Source organism: Chelonoidis abingdonii, chromosome 10, assembly GCF_003597395.2.
Source record: "Chelonoidis abingdonii isolate Lonesome George chromosome 10, CheloAbing_2.0, whole genome shotgun sequence".
Lineage (NCBI taxonomy): Eukaryota > Metazoa > Chordata > Testudines > Testudinidae > Chelonoidis > Chelonoidis abingdonii.
The window spans coordinates 1620908-1633224 of NC_133778.1; the positions used below are offsets into that span (position 1 = coordinate 1620908).

Here is a 12317-nt window from a genome sequence, read left to right on the forward strand (position 1 = left end):
TCTATAGGACTTGGTGCGTGCTCAGTCCCCTTGGGACAAACTACTGGAAAGAGCATCCATCTCTTTTGATTTGGAGGAAGACTTAGTGCTTATGAGCATGCTTCCTTACCTCTTAACTAGGCCCCACAATGGTCTCTGGGTATGGTTCCGCTGGCACTGGGGTTGGACATGGTAGCAAGAATTATGCTCCTTGCTGAATCTGGCTGATGAACTGGGGGAGGGATTCCTCACTTGGGTCCAAGTGAAGTCTCATGAAAAACTCCATGAGATGCTTCCGGAGGCAAAGAGCATGGCCTTATCAGGTGTGGCTGGGGAAAGACTGGCAAATACTGCTCCTGGACCTGATGTGAGCTTCCCCTAGGCAGCAGAGCCAGCGTGGTGGTCATCACTGACTGAGAAGGAACGTGGGCAAGAGGCGCAGAGTTTGAAGCCGTGAATCCTGGACATAGTCCAGTACCTGCGCGTGGGTGTGGGTGTAAAACCCAAAGTTTATCTAAAAGAAAGTACTCAAACTATTGACTATTAAAACTAAGATATAATGGTTAAACTACTATAAAACTCAAAAACTATGTACTTGGTCCTGCTAGTGAAGGCAGGGGGCTGGACCTAATGACCTTTCAGGGTCCCTTTCAGTTCTATGAGACAGTTATATCTCCATATATTTTGGGAGATGAGGGATAGCTCAGTGGTTTGAGGACTGGCCTGCTAAACCCAGGTTTGAGAGTTCAATCCTTAGGGGGCCATTTAGGGATCTGAGGCAAAAATTTATTTTTGAGCACAGGGTTGGACTAGACCTCCTGAGGTCCCTTCCAACCCTGAAATTCTATGATTCTATCTATCTTTTTTAGAGGTGCATCAGAGACAAGGACACTAAAAATTCTGATAGACCAACTGAGATAAAGGGAAGGCAGGCAAGAGAGACAGAAAGAAGGGAGTTATCATCAGAGTACGAAGAACTATAAGTTTATTTGGAAATAAATTGTTGCCTTTACCATTTTGAGATCAGAGCAATCTTTGTTCATTGCATAATAAAGTGTTCTCAAATACAGTATTTCCCCAAAAGAGAGCTCGTCAGGCAGCTTTAATATCTGTCACGATATGGCTTTTAAAAAAGTTTGCAGTATTTAGAATTACAACAGAGCTAGAAAAATCAGGTGCAATATGCAAACAAAATTATAAAGGTCAGAGAAAAAGATTAAGATTTAGTGTTTTGTTGGGATTTTTACTGCATATGATTCTTTGGAGGCAAAAACAAAGAACAAAAAATCCTGGCCATCTCCAAACTCTCGCTTCCTTACACAATTATTACTGGTTGTCAGAAATGTTATCTAGGAATTTTTATGTGGCATCACAACATGTGGTTAGCAGGCTTGTCACATTTTATAGGACACTGTTTTACCATCTGCCTGGATTTTTATGTTTAAGAAGTATATGGTGTTTGTGCAAAGTATTTTACATGACCGATATCCCAATATTGGTGAAATTGGCTCAGCCTCACCTGTAACTGATAGGTTATGGTGTGGGATGCCTGGGCACCTGACCCAAAAACAAGTTATGATAACCAAGAGGCAGTACTTCCTATAAAAGGGAGCCTGCTCAGTTGACAAAGACCTTCAGGGAGACATCTGCAGGGGTCCCCACACCAGCCACAGGGAGAGGCTTAACTGGAGTGACCTGTAGTGACAGTCAGGAGGAAAAAAGCCTTTAAAGAGGGACCTGGAAGGCCCCCAAAGAACAGTATGAGGTTTTTAAGGTCAGGCTTGACAAAGCCCTGGCTGGGATGATGTAGCTGGGAATTGGTCCTGTTTTGAGCCAGGGGGTTGGACCAGATGACCTCCTGAACCCTGATATTCTATGATTCTGTTTTCAGAAAGAAGCAGCTTGGAGTAGGCAGCATACAGGGGTGTTAAAGGGACTTGACACAAACTGTTTTAGGGGTTATGTCTTTTTATTGCTCAGTGCGAACCAAATGGAATAGGCTGCTGAGCCCTGTGAGGGCACCCCCGCACTGAGCAGGGAAAGACCTGCATTTTAATAAACTAACCCCCAGAAAGCGTGTTTATTTGATCTGCACAAGTGTCTGGGACAGTCCTTCAGAACCCCAAGAGTGGACAAACAGAGGCAGCAGCAGGGCCTGACACCAGATGATATAAGACTAACAGGAAATTGAACTAATCACATATTTGTAACTTCTTTTCCTTCTCTGAGGATCACCTTCTACTTTTTTTTTTCCTCCTTTATGCCACTTTTCCTGGTAAGGGTCGTGGCGACAGCATGGAGAGTAGGGAGGACCAGACCTCCTTTTACTCTGCAATATGTTCCACCTCCCCATGTGGAATTCCCCAACACTCCCACACCAGCCAGGAGATATAATCCCTCCAGCCTGTTCTGGGTCAGTCTTGGGGCCTACGCCCGGTGGGACATACCCAGTAGAGTTCCAAGGGAAGCCTCCCAGGGGCATCCTTATCAGGTGCCTGCATCACCTCATCTGGCTCCTCTCAATCCAGAGGAGTAGCAGCTCTACTCTGAAGCCCTGCTGAAAAGCCAAGCTCCTCACCCTGTCTCGGTGAGTAAGCCCAGCCACCCTGCAGAGAAACCTCACTTCCACTGCTTGTACCTACGATCTCTTCTTTTTGTTCATTACCCAAAGTTCATAACCCTGGGTGAGGATGGGGACGTAGAGTGACCTGTAAACTGAGAGCTTTGTCCAAGAACTCAACTCCCGCTTCACCACCATGGATCAGTATACTGCCTGGATCACTGCCACCAATCTGCCAGTTGATCTCACACTCCCGCTTGCCATGACTGGTGAACAAGACCCCTAGATATTTGAACTCATTCACTAAGGGCAGCTGCTCCCCCCTAACCTGGAGAGAGCAGTCACCTTTCTTCTGAGAGAGGACCATGACCTCTGATTTGGAGGTGCTGATTCTCATACCAGCTGCTTCACATTCAACAGCGAAACGGTCAAGTGCACGTCAGAGATTGCAGTCTGAAGAAGCAAGAAGGACATCATCTGCAAACAGCAGAGATGCCACCTCCAAGTCTCTGTACCGGACACACTTCGCAGCTTGGCTGCACCTTGATATTCTGTCCATGAAAATCACGAACAGGAGTGGGAACAAGACGCACTCTTGGCGGAGTCCAATGCCCACCTTGAACGAACCTGACTTAATGTCAAGAATCTGAACGCAACTCTCACTCCAAGAATACAGGGACCGGATAGCACACAAAAGCAGCACCAGCACCTGATATTTCTGCAGCACTTCCCACAAGACATCTCAGGAAATGCGGGCATATGCCTTCTCCAGGTCTACAAAACAAAGATGGACCAGATGAGCAAACTCCCATGACCCCTCGAGTATCTGCGAGAGAGCAAAGAGCCAGTCCATTGCTCCGCTCCATGGCCGGGACAGAATTGGCATTGTTCTTCCTGAATCTGAGGTTCAACTAATGGGCTTTGCCAGGGAGGCTGAGGAGTGTGATCTCCCATAGTTGGAACACACCCTCTGGTCTCCTCTCTTAAAGATTGGTACTACCACCCCAGTTTTCCAGTCCAGAGGTACAGCACCTGCCTTCCATTCAACACTGAAGAGGTGCATTAACCACAACGTCCCAACATTGTCCAGTGCTTCCAACGTTTCTGGGCAAACCTTGTCTAACCCTGTTGCCTTACCACTACGAAAGCACTTCAACACCATATCGACCTCAGCATCAGAAATACAGCCAATCTCACCACAGGATTCTGGTGCTGCCTTCTGGAAGGGGGGCGTGGGGGTGTCCATCAGGTTGAGGATTTCCTCAAAGTGCTCCTTCCACTTCTTGATGGTCTGCTCAGTCAAGGTCAGTGTTTCATCACCCTTACTGAGTTCAGCGTGGGCAACCTCCTGCTGACCCCTCCTAGGGTGACGAATAGTTTGCCAGAACATCTTTGAGTCCATCTGGTAGTCATTCTCCATAGTCTCTCTAAACTTCTCCCAAGCCTGGGCTTTCAGTTCAATTACCACCACAGCCGCAGCTCCCTTAGCCAGCCGGTACCTCTCAGTCATATCAGGAGTCCAGTTCACAAGCATTGCTCGGAAAGCGTCCTTCTTTGACTTGACAGGTGCCCTCACCACTGGAGTCCACCACTAGGTTCTAGGGTTGCCACCATGATAGGCACCAACTGCCTTCAGGCCACAGCTTTTCATGGCTGCCTCAATGACTGACACCCTGAGCAAGGTCCATTCAGACTCAACGTCCAAGACCTAACCCAGAATACAGAAGAAGTTCTTCTGGAGGTGGGAATTGATGTCTTTCTGCACAGGGTCCTCCAACAGATGTTCCCAAGCTACTCACAATGATTGTTTGGGCCTCCCGTGTCTATCCAGCAGGTGCCCCAGACATCAGATCCAACTCACCATGAAGTGGTGATTGGTTGCCAGCTCTGTCCCTCTCTTCACCTGAGTGTCCAGAACATACGGCCTTAGGTCCGACAAGAGAACTATGAAGTCGATCATTGATCTTCAGCCCAAGGTGCTCTGGTACCAAGTACATTTATGAGCAACCTTGTGTTCAAACATGGTATTCATTATGGACAACGCGTAACTAGCACAGAAGTCCAATAACAATTCACCTCTTGGATCCAGACCAGGGACGCAGTTCCACCCAATCACTCCCCTCCAGGTATCTCCATCATTCCGCACATGAGCGCTGAAGTCCCCCCGTAGAACTACAAGGTCGGTCAGTGGCAGTCTATTGAGCACCAATCCCACAGTCTCCAGAAAGGCCAAGTACTCTCAACTGCTGTTGGGTGCATAGGCACAAACAACAGTCAGGTTTTTCCTCTCTGTTTCATAAAGTTTCATCGAGGCATCCCTCTCATCAACCGGGACAAACAACAACTGCACAGCACCCAGCCGGGGATTTGTGAGTATCCCTAAACCTGTCCGGGGACTCTCACATGGGGCCACTCCTCAGTAGGAAAGAGACCACCCTCGACTGACAAGTTTGTTTCCAGAACCAGTGCTATGTGTGGAGGTGAGGCCAACTATATCTAGTCAGTACCTTTCCACCTCTTCCACCAACTCTGGCTCCTTTCCTGCCAGCGAAGTGATGTTCCACAACCCTAGAGCCCTCCAGCTGCCATTGCACCTGACTCTCACCCTTCGCCTCGCAGGTGGTGAGCCCAGGAGACAGGTCCACATCACCTTTTTGGGCTAGGCCTGGCCGGGTTACATCAGCTGCTCTCCTGACACAGGTGGGTCTCTCTAGTTCAGGTGAGGCTAGTGTGGTCATTTTGGGGCTTTCATAAGGGTCTTGAAGTGGATCATTTTTAGTCTGGAACCTGCTCCCAGACCTATTCGCCTAGGGTCACCCTACCAGGAGCACTAGGCTTCAGACGACATAGCCCTGGGGCTCATCCAAACACGCAACCCCCCTCCCCCCCCCCAGTAATGATACTCAGAGGGGAGGATCAACTTTAACTCTTTATTTCAGGACAGTATGCATCTACTCAATCTTCCAAAGGCCAAATCCAATACGGTCTTTCAGTACTACTATTTATAGCTATAGTATATCTGAAAGGGCTTGAAGTGTGAAGCACATCCTTCACTTTTACCTCTAGGGGTTCAGGATATACACTGCAATATATTTCTGCTTTTTATAGCCCAGGTAATCTCTGCAACCACACCAAGCTTGAACTCTCTCTCTTTCAGATAGTTATGTGGCTGCAAATACCATATTATTTAAGTGCCATATGAGCTTTAACATATTTATCCTCTCAACAGTCCTGTGAGGCAGTCAGTGCGACTCTCACCAATTTGCAGAAGGTGAACTGAGGCAGAGACTTCGGCCTGGTCTACACTACTGAGGTAAGTCAATCTAAGTTATGCTAGTTAAATTACTAAAATTACATAACTTAAGTCCATGCAGCTTAGATCGACTTACAGTGGTGTCTACATCAGGCTATGTCAAGGGGAGACACTCTCCCATTGACATAGCTTCCACCTCTCAGGGAGGTGAAGTACTGAAGTTGACAAAAGAGTGCTCTCCCATCGACTTATTGCGTCTTCATTACACCCACCAAATAGACGCCGCTGCATCCATCACAGCAGCGCCAATTTAGCTGGTAGTGAAGACAAGCCCTCACTCCTGGTCAGACAATTTTTGTATCACTTTAACTAGGGACAGACCTAGTTCATAACCTACAACCCCTTCACCTGCATGCAATTATATTGGTATTAAAGAAAGTTCCTTAAACTGGAGTTTTCATCTAAATTCCCCTAAAAGTATAGCTTATTCCCCTGAATCTCCAGGAGAATAACCTATACTGATATGAGCACCTTTATGATGGAATAACTGTGTCCACAGTAGGAGGACATACAGTTTTAGATTGGTTTCTAAATCAATACAGTTATAGCTGTATAAAAAGTGTGTAGACGACCCCTACAGGGCTTACTCAATTTCCCACAGGAAGTCTGTGGCAGAGCAGAGAGTTGAACCTGTGTCTCAGGTCAGTGCCCAAACCACTGAACCATTCTCCCTTTCTGTACGAGACATCATGGTCTTGGAAGGAGTGAGAGAAAACCATTCAAAACCTCCAGCTCCACTAGTGATTAAGAAAATGTCAATGCTACTAGGTGATCAGGTGGCAAAAAACATAAGCAATTCAGGTCTCTCTCAGTCAAGGACCTGGGATTTTGAGCCTACGACTTTACAGCAGCTCAATATATATGCAAACCTGAGGCATCATGTAGTGACACACTGTTTTGCTTGAAGGCCTGCTGCTTGTGAAAACTGATGCCATTTAAAATTAGTACTGTGGACCAACAAATCTGATTTATATTAAAATAAAGAAAATGTAAAATAATATGCCTTGAATTAATTAATTCCCCTTTCCCGTGTGAACCAACTTACCAAAAATCTAAATTCATTTTGATATGAGGGTTCAGGTAATAACTGAAGTCTAGCACTGCTTTACAACTATCTGGAAATACTTTCCAGTACTCAAATTTCCAGCTGTTAATAATTTGTATTAAATTGACAGATTTATTTCATCTCATATTTGTAGTGGATGTAAATAACTCTTCCTGCCCCCCACCTCCCCACTACTACTCAAAAGATTCCTCTGTATGAGATGATTAACTAACTTGATATCCCTCCAATACGGCTCTGCCTTGTCAGAGGAGTGGTGGCAGCAACTAGAGGAGCCCATGGATTCAAAATTATGTGACAACTTTAAAGATAAGTTGCTTTTATTAAAAATGTAATAGGTGCAAGAATGACTTAGGTTTTATCTATGGTGTAGACTGAGATGTGTGACGGGGATCCCGGGGCATAACCTGAACTGTGGGACCACTGAACCCTTCAAATCCACCAACTGGGGCTGCCACTCACACTGGGAAATAGTGCACTTACACAGCCATCCACAGGCAGGGACACACCCAACTATGTTATAGGAATGATCTCCCAGTCACTCACGAACCATCAATCAGGTGGCTCCAGTCAAATCCCCCCAGCTACCCAGTCTTGCATCCCAGAACTGTACTATCTTGCACTAGTCAGAAGCCTGGCCAGTGTAAGTTTATTAAGCAGTTCACCACTCCCTCAGTGTGAAATGGACACGTTAGTCTTTGTAAACTGAGCTGAGATTTCCCAACCACTTCAACCAAAACGCACTGTTTTACATGTAAGCAAAGTCAGAACGGGTTCTACTCTGACATCTGGTGGTGAGCTGTGGAGAAAAGGACTTCAGGGGCTGATCTTGTTTTCATGGGCACACCCACCTTGCCTAGATGATAGGACTGCTGGCCCAAATGATCACTTTGGCTGCTGTGGGATCCCCAGTCTCTTTGTTATTAGGGCAGATGTAATAAGGTGTTATCTTGGTTATGTGAATCAAGGACAGTAGAATTGTACTTGGCATTTTATGATGGAGAGACTTGCCCTCAACTAAATAGCACTCACTAGGCAAGGGATGTGAGTGCCAAACTCCAGTGAACTAAAAAAGGCTGGGGACAAGTATTTGTACCTGGTACTGCAGGCCCCAAACATCATTTCTACTTCTCCTCTCTCCATTGTGTAATAACAGAGCTGATTTTGACTCCATTAGGAGTCTTGTTACATGCTGCAAAGCTGAAATCACAATATCCAGGTCTACACATTAGACCTACTTTGGGCTAGTGGTGCACTAGCACTGAGGATCCCCTACTACCAGTTGAAATCACTAAAGAGCTAAAGTTGCTGAGAGCTGTGTTAAGTGTGTGTGTGTGGTGGGGGGAGCCTGAAGATATATTGGGTGAGCAGCGAGCAGGACAGCTGGGGGAGAGAAGCAGCCCACAGTGAAGACTGCAGCAGAACCCCACAGAGAGGCATGTCAATCAGACATCAACATGAGCAGCGGAGCACGTAAGGTAACCCCATACCTCCCCTACTTCCACCTGTGCTGGGAGGTAGACTCTGCAGAGGAACTTCTGAACTTTGGGGAGTGGGGGGGGGGGCTTCACTGACTACGGGCAGAAAATGTGGGAGGGAGGGGTGAATTTGGGTTGCTAGACTCAAGAACCAAAGGGAAGGGACACAGTCCAATCCACTTGGGGGTGGGTCTTTGGGTTCATGGCTTGTGTTTATGAACCCTAGTTATGGTGTTTTCCCAATTTAATGCTGTGTGGTTTACCTCATGTTATTAAAGATTTTTGCTGCACTAAGACTTTGTGCTTGCGAGAGGGGAAGTATTGCCTCTTTGAGGTGCCCAGGGGCGTGTGTGTAATTTTCCTAGGTCACTAGGTGGGGGCTCGAGCTGGTTTTGCATTGTATTGTTGAAAGGGAAGCCCTATCTGCTGAACTCAGCCCTTGCTGCTGTCAACTTGGCCTGGCACAAGGGTTACATACATAACATAAATCTGGTTTATTAACTACAGAAAGACAGATTTTAAGTGATTATAAGAAGTGGCCATAGAGATCAGAGTTGGTTACTTACAAAACAAAAATAAATTTGAAGTTTAAGTTCTACAAACTAAACAGGATTTGAATCAAGCAATGTCTCATCTTGACATATGGTACTGTGATAAAGCCTCTGTCCCAAATCTGGACCTTAGCATCCAAAATTTGGGGGCTTAACATGAAACTCCCCCCCAGGCTTATACCCAGCTTGGCTCTGATCTCGCTGCCACCAACCAGGATTTTAGGGCTCCTGGTCACCTCGAGTCACCCCAACCTTTCCCTGGGGGACCCCCAAGACCCAGAACCCTAGGTCTTCCCTTACAATGGGAAAACAAGCTCCTCCCCCTTGTCTCCTCGTTATCTGCTTCCCAGCTTTCCTCCTGGGTGAGCCTGGGCGATTCCAGTACTTAATCCTTGAAGGCAAAACAAAGAGGAATACTCTCCCCTGAGGCGATGCATTTAAACCTAGTAAAGCTAACATAAAGAGATTTTCCACCCCCTTTCCTGTAGCCCACAGAGAAAAACCAAAAACCTCAACCAGGTTTTAAAAAGACTCTATATAAAAAGAAAGAAATACAAAAAATATAACCCACTGCATTAAGATGTTAATTACAGGCTCTTGCTTATAAAATTAGGAATACACAGTCTGATTCAAAAAATACCAATTTAAACCAGTCCAGCAATTAACCCATGTAAATATAAACCAAAGACATAACAGCCTATTGCTTGGTTTCCTTTTACTCACACTTGATGCTAGAATATTAGAAAGAAGATTGGAGTTAGCAGAAAAACTGTTTCAATCCATAGCCGGGAGAAACAAAAGACCCCGAGTTCCTTTCCCTCCCAGACTTTAAAAAAATATCCAGTTCTCTGATTGGTCCTCTGGTCAGGTGCTTGATTCCCCCGTCCACCCCTTACAGGTAAAAGAAAATTAACCCTTACCTATCTACTTATGACAGGTACAAGCAGGTTACAGATCCTCAATACAGAGACTGGACTCCCTTTTCCAGTCTGGCACCACCATTCCCCAGTTTAAGGTCTTTTGCCTTCCAGACGTTGAGTTGAGGGATGAGGGAGGCAAAGTTATTATGTCACTTCCTCTCTTTTAAAATAAATCTCTCTCTCTCAAGGGGTCTCCATTGCATGTGTGTTCTATCTGAGAAGTCTCTGGGATGGCCCTTGGGAGAGTGGATTCCCTTTAACGGGCCAACAGCATGCCTGGCTAGTCCTTTGTTGCAACTGAAAGGTTGGCTCTAGGCATCTTACACTGTATTTCAGTAACACATGTAGCAATTCTTCATAAGTTCACATATAATGATAGCACAAGGCATACTTTGTACAAAACATATCATGATTATATGACAGTGGTGAAAATGGGGATTCCAGGGTGCTACTTTAAGGTACAGAATGTCACCAGATGTCCTCAGTACCCATTTCTGTCTATACCAATTGTGAGTGCTGCACTTAACTATCTGTTGAACATGAAATTCCACAACCTCAGCATGCAGTTATGCTTGTTTTTCTCCTAATTTTTTTTTGCATTTCTTTGTAAAATGGAAAGTGCTGTACTTTACATACCAAATAGCAACTAACAGCATAATGTTCTGAGGTGCAAAATAACTTCTCCTGGTTTTGTATAACACTGTAGGCTGTACCTAAACCTCAATTAAGTAGCCATCCATTTTTTCTTATCATATGTGAAATCCTAGCTTCAAGGCTGGAGAAGAAAGATTCTTAATCTGCACACCAATTTAAGACTTACACATGTTTTATGTCTTAAAAATACTAGAAATATTTCTCGAGTTGCTTTAACAGTTTTCCAACACTGTAGCTTTGGAATATACATAATTCTTGTTTTTCTGGCTTTTTCTCCACCTCCCCAAGTTTCATTCAAAATACATTTTGATTTCATTTTTTTCCTGTAATAAAAAGACAGTTATGGTTAAATTATAGAGTAGCCATTCTGAAAGCAATCTGCACTGGCCAGCATGTATGGTTTTCATAGCTCGCCCATTTGATAGTGATTTGAGTATTAATTGTCTAAATTCTATAAAGGTAAGCAGAACTGTCCACTAGTAAGAATTAAAACTTCTCTTATTATGCAGTTTGAATTGTGCCATATCTTAAAAAAGTATATTTTTGCACAATTTCAGAGAATAATGCATGAATCTATTTATAATTTTCAGGAAATACTGTATATTTTAGTGTTGCTTAAAAGCTAAGTTGCCAAATAACTGCATTCTCAGCTTTTATTCTTGGCTCAGCACTGCAGCGAGCCTGTTCAAATCAAACACAGTGTTGAGGGCCTTAAATTCCACCTGCCCTGCAGGAAAGGAATATCATTTTTAACGGAACTCAATGTCAGTCAATGGAAATTTATCCTCCAGCACAAAAAGAACATTAAAGTTCCATGAACGGAGAAGGAGCATATTAAAAATAATCACATTTTTTGTCTTTAGGGTGTATAACAAATTGGAAACAATTTTAGAGAAGAAAAATAACATGCCAATTAATGTTTAAATTACACACAGAGATAGATGGTTTAACTATCCAAAATAGAGTTGTGATGACTGCAGTTAAATTATTTAATTTAGAGAAACAGTTCCTTTAACAGAGCATGGGTTGCCCTGAAACTTAAATCTAGAACTGAAATTTAGTTCAGTTTCCCATGCTGTGCTTAGGCAATACAATGCATAAAGCATATACAATATTTACCTGTTTTTCTGAGGCTGCCTGATAAAGTGCCAAATCAAGAATAGTATCTCTATCTACATAATGGAGTGAGTGAACAGTGAAGTTTCAGTACTCTACCCTTTCATGTGGTGCGTCCTTCACCCAGACACTTACAGTTAATTTTTGGGAAAATCCTTCACAAAAGTCAGAACTGAAACTAATTTTTCAATGCTCTTAGAGTAAAAATGTCATTTAAATTTGTAAACACACCAGCAGTGAGCAAGATGCAGCTGGCGTGGGTATGTCTACAATGCAGCTGGGCTCCAGCCCAGGCTGACTAACTTGTGCTAGCACTAAAAATAGGCATGTGGACAGTGCAGTTCAAGAACTCAAGCCCAGGGAGCCAGGTGGGCTTGAGAACCCAACCTGCAGCCCTACCTCCGACATCCACAGTGCTATTTTTAATGTATTAATTCAATGCCCACTAGTGTGAGTCTGTTGACCCAGGCTTGAAGGTTCACTCCCAGCTGCAGTGTAGACATGCCCCATAGCGCTCCAGAGCCACAGTAATTCTGCTCTTCTGAAGAGCAAGTGTTATTTTAAAAAGAAAAAGAAAATGCTAAAAAATGTTCTAAGAGGACATTGTGGTATCCATTCACCCACTCAGAGACTTTTACCAGTGGTTCTCACACTGGAGTGGAAGGAGAGGAGGAGGAGTGAGA

General features: G+C 44.5%; 1 protein-coding gene and 1 long non-coding RNA gene across 11 annotated transcripts in view; one reads left to right on the forward strand and one right to left on the reverse strand.

The window, feature by feature from the left end:
* The window catches only part of HDAC4 (histone deacetylase 4), a 494934-nt gene that overhangs the window by 266497 nt on the left and 216120 nt on the right, over nucleotides 1-12317 (reverse strand). The gene's annotated exons all lie outside the window — the stretch shown is intronic.
* On the forward strand, nucleotides 8963-10027 carry LOC142047346 (uncharacterized). Its single transcript, XR_012656592.1, has 2 exons — nucleotides 8963-9038; nucleotides 9882-10027. It is a non-coding gene; the product is annotated as an uncharacterized LOC142047346 (long non-coding RNA).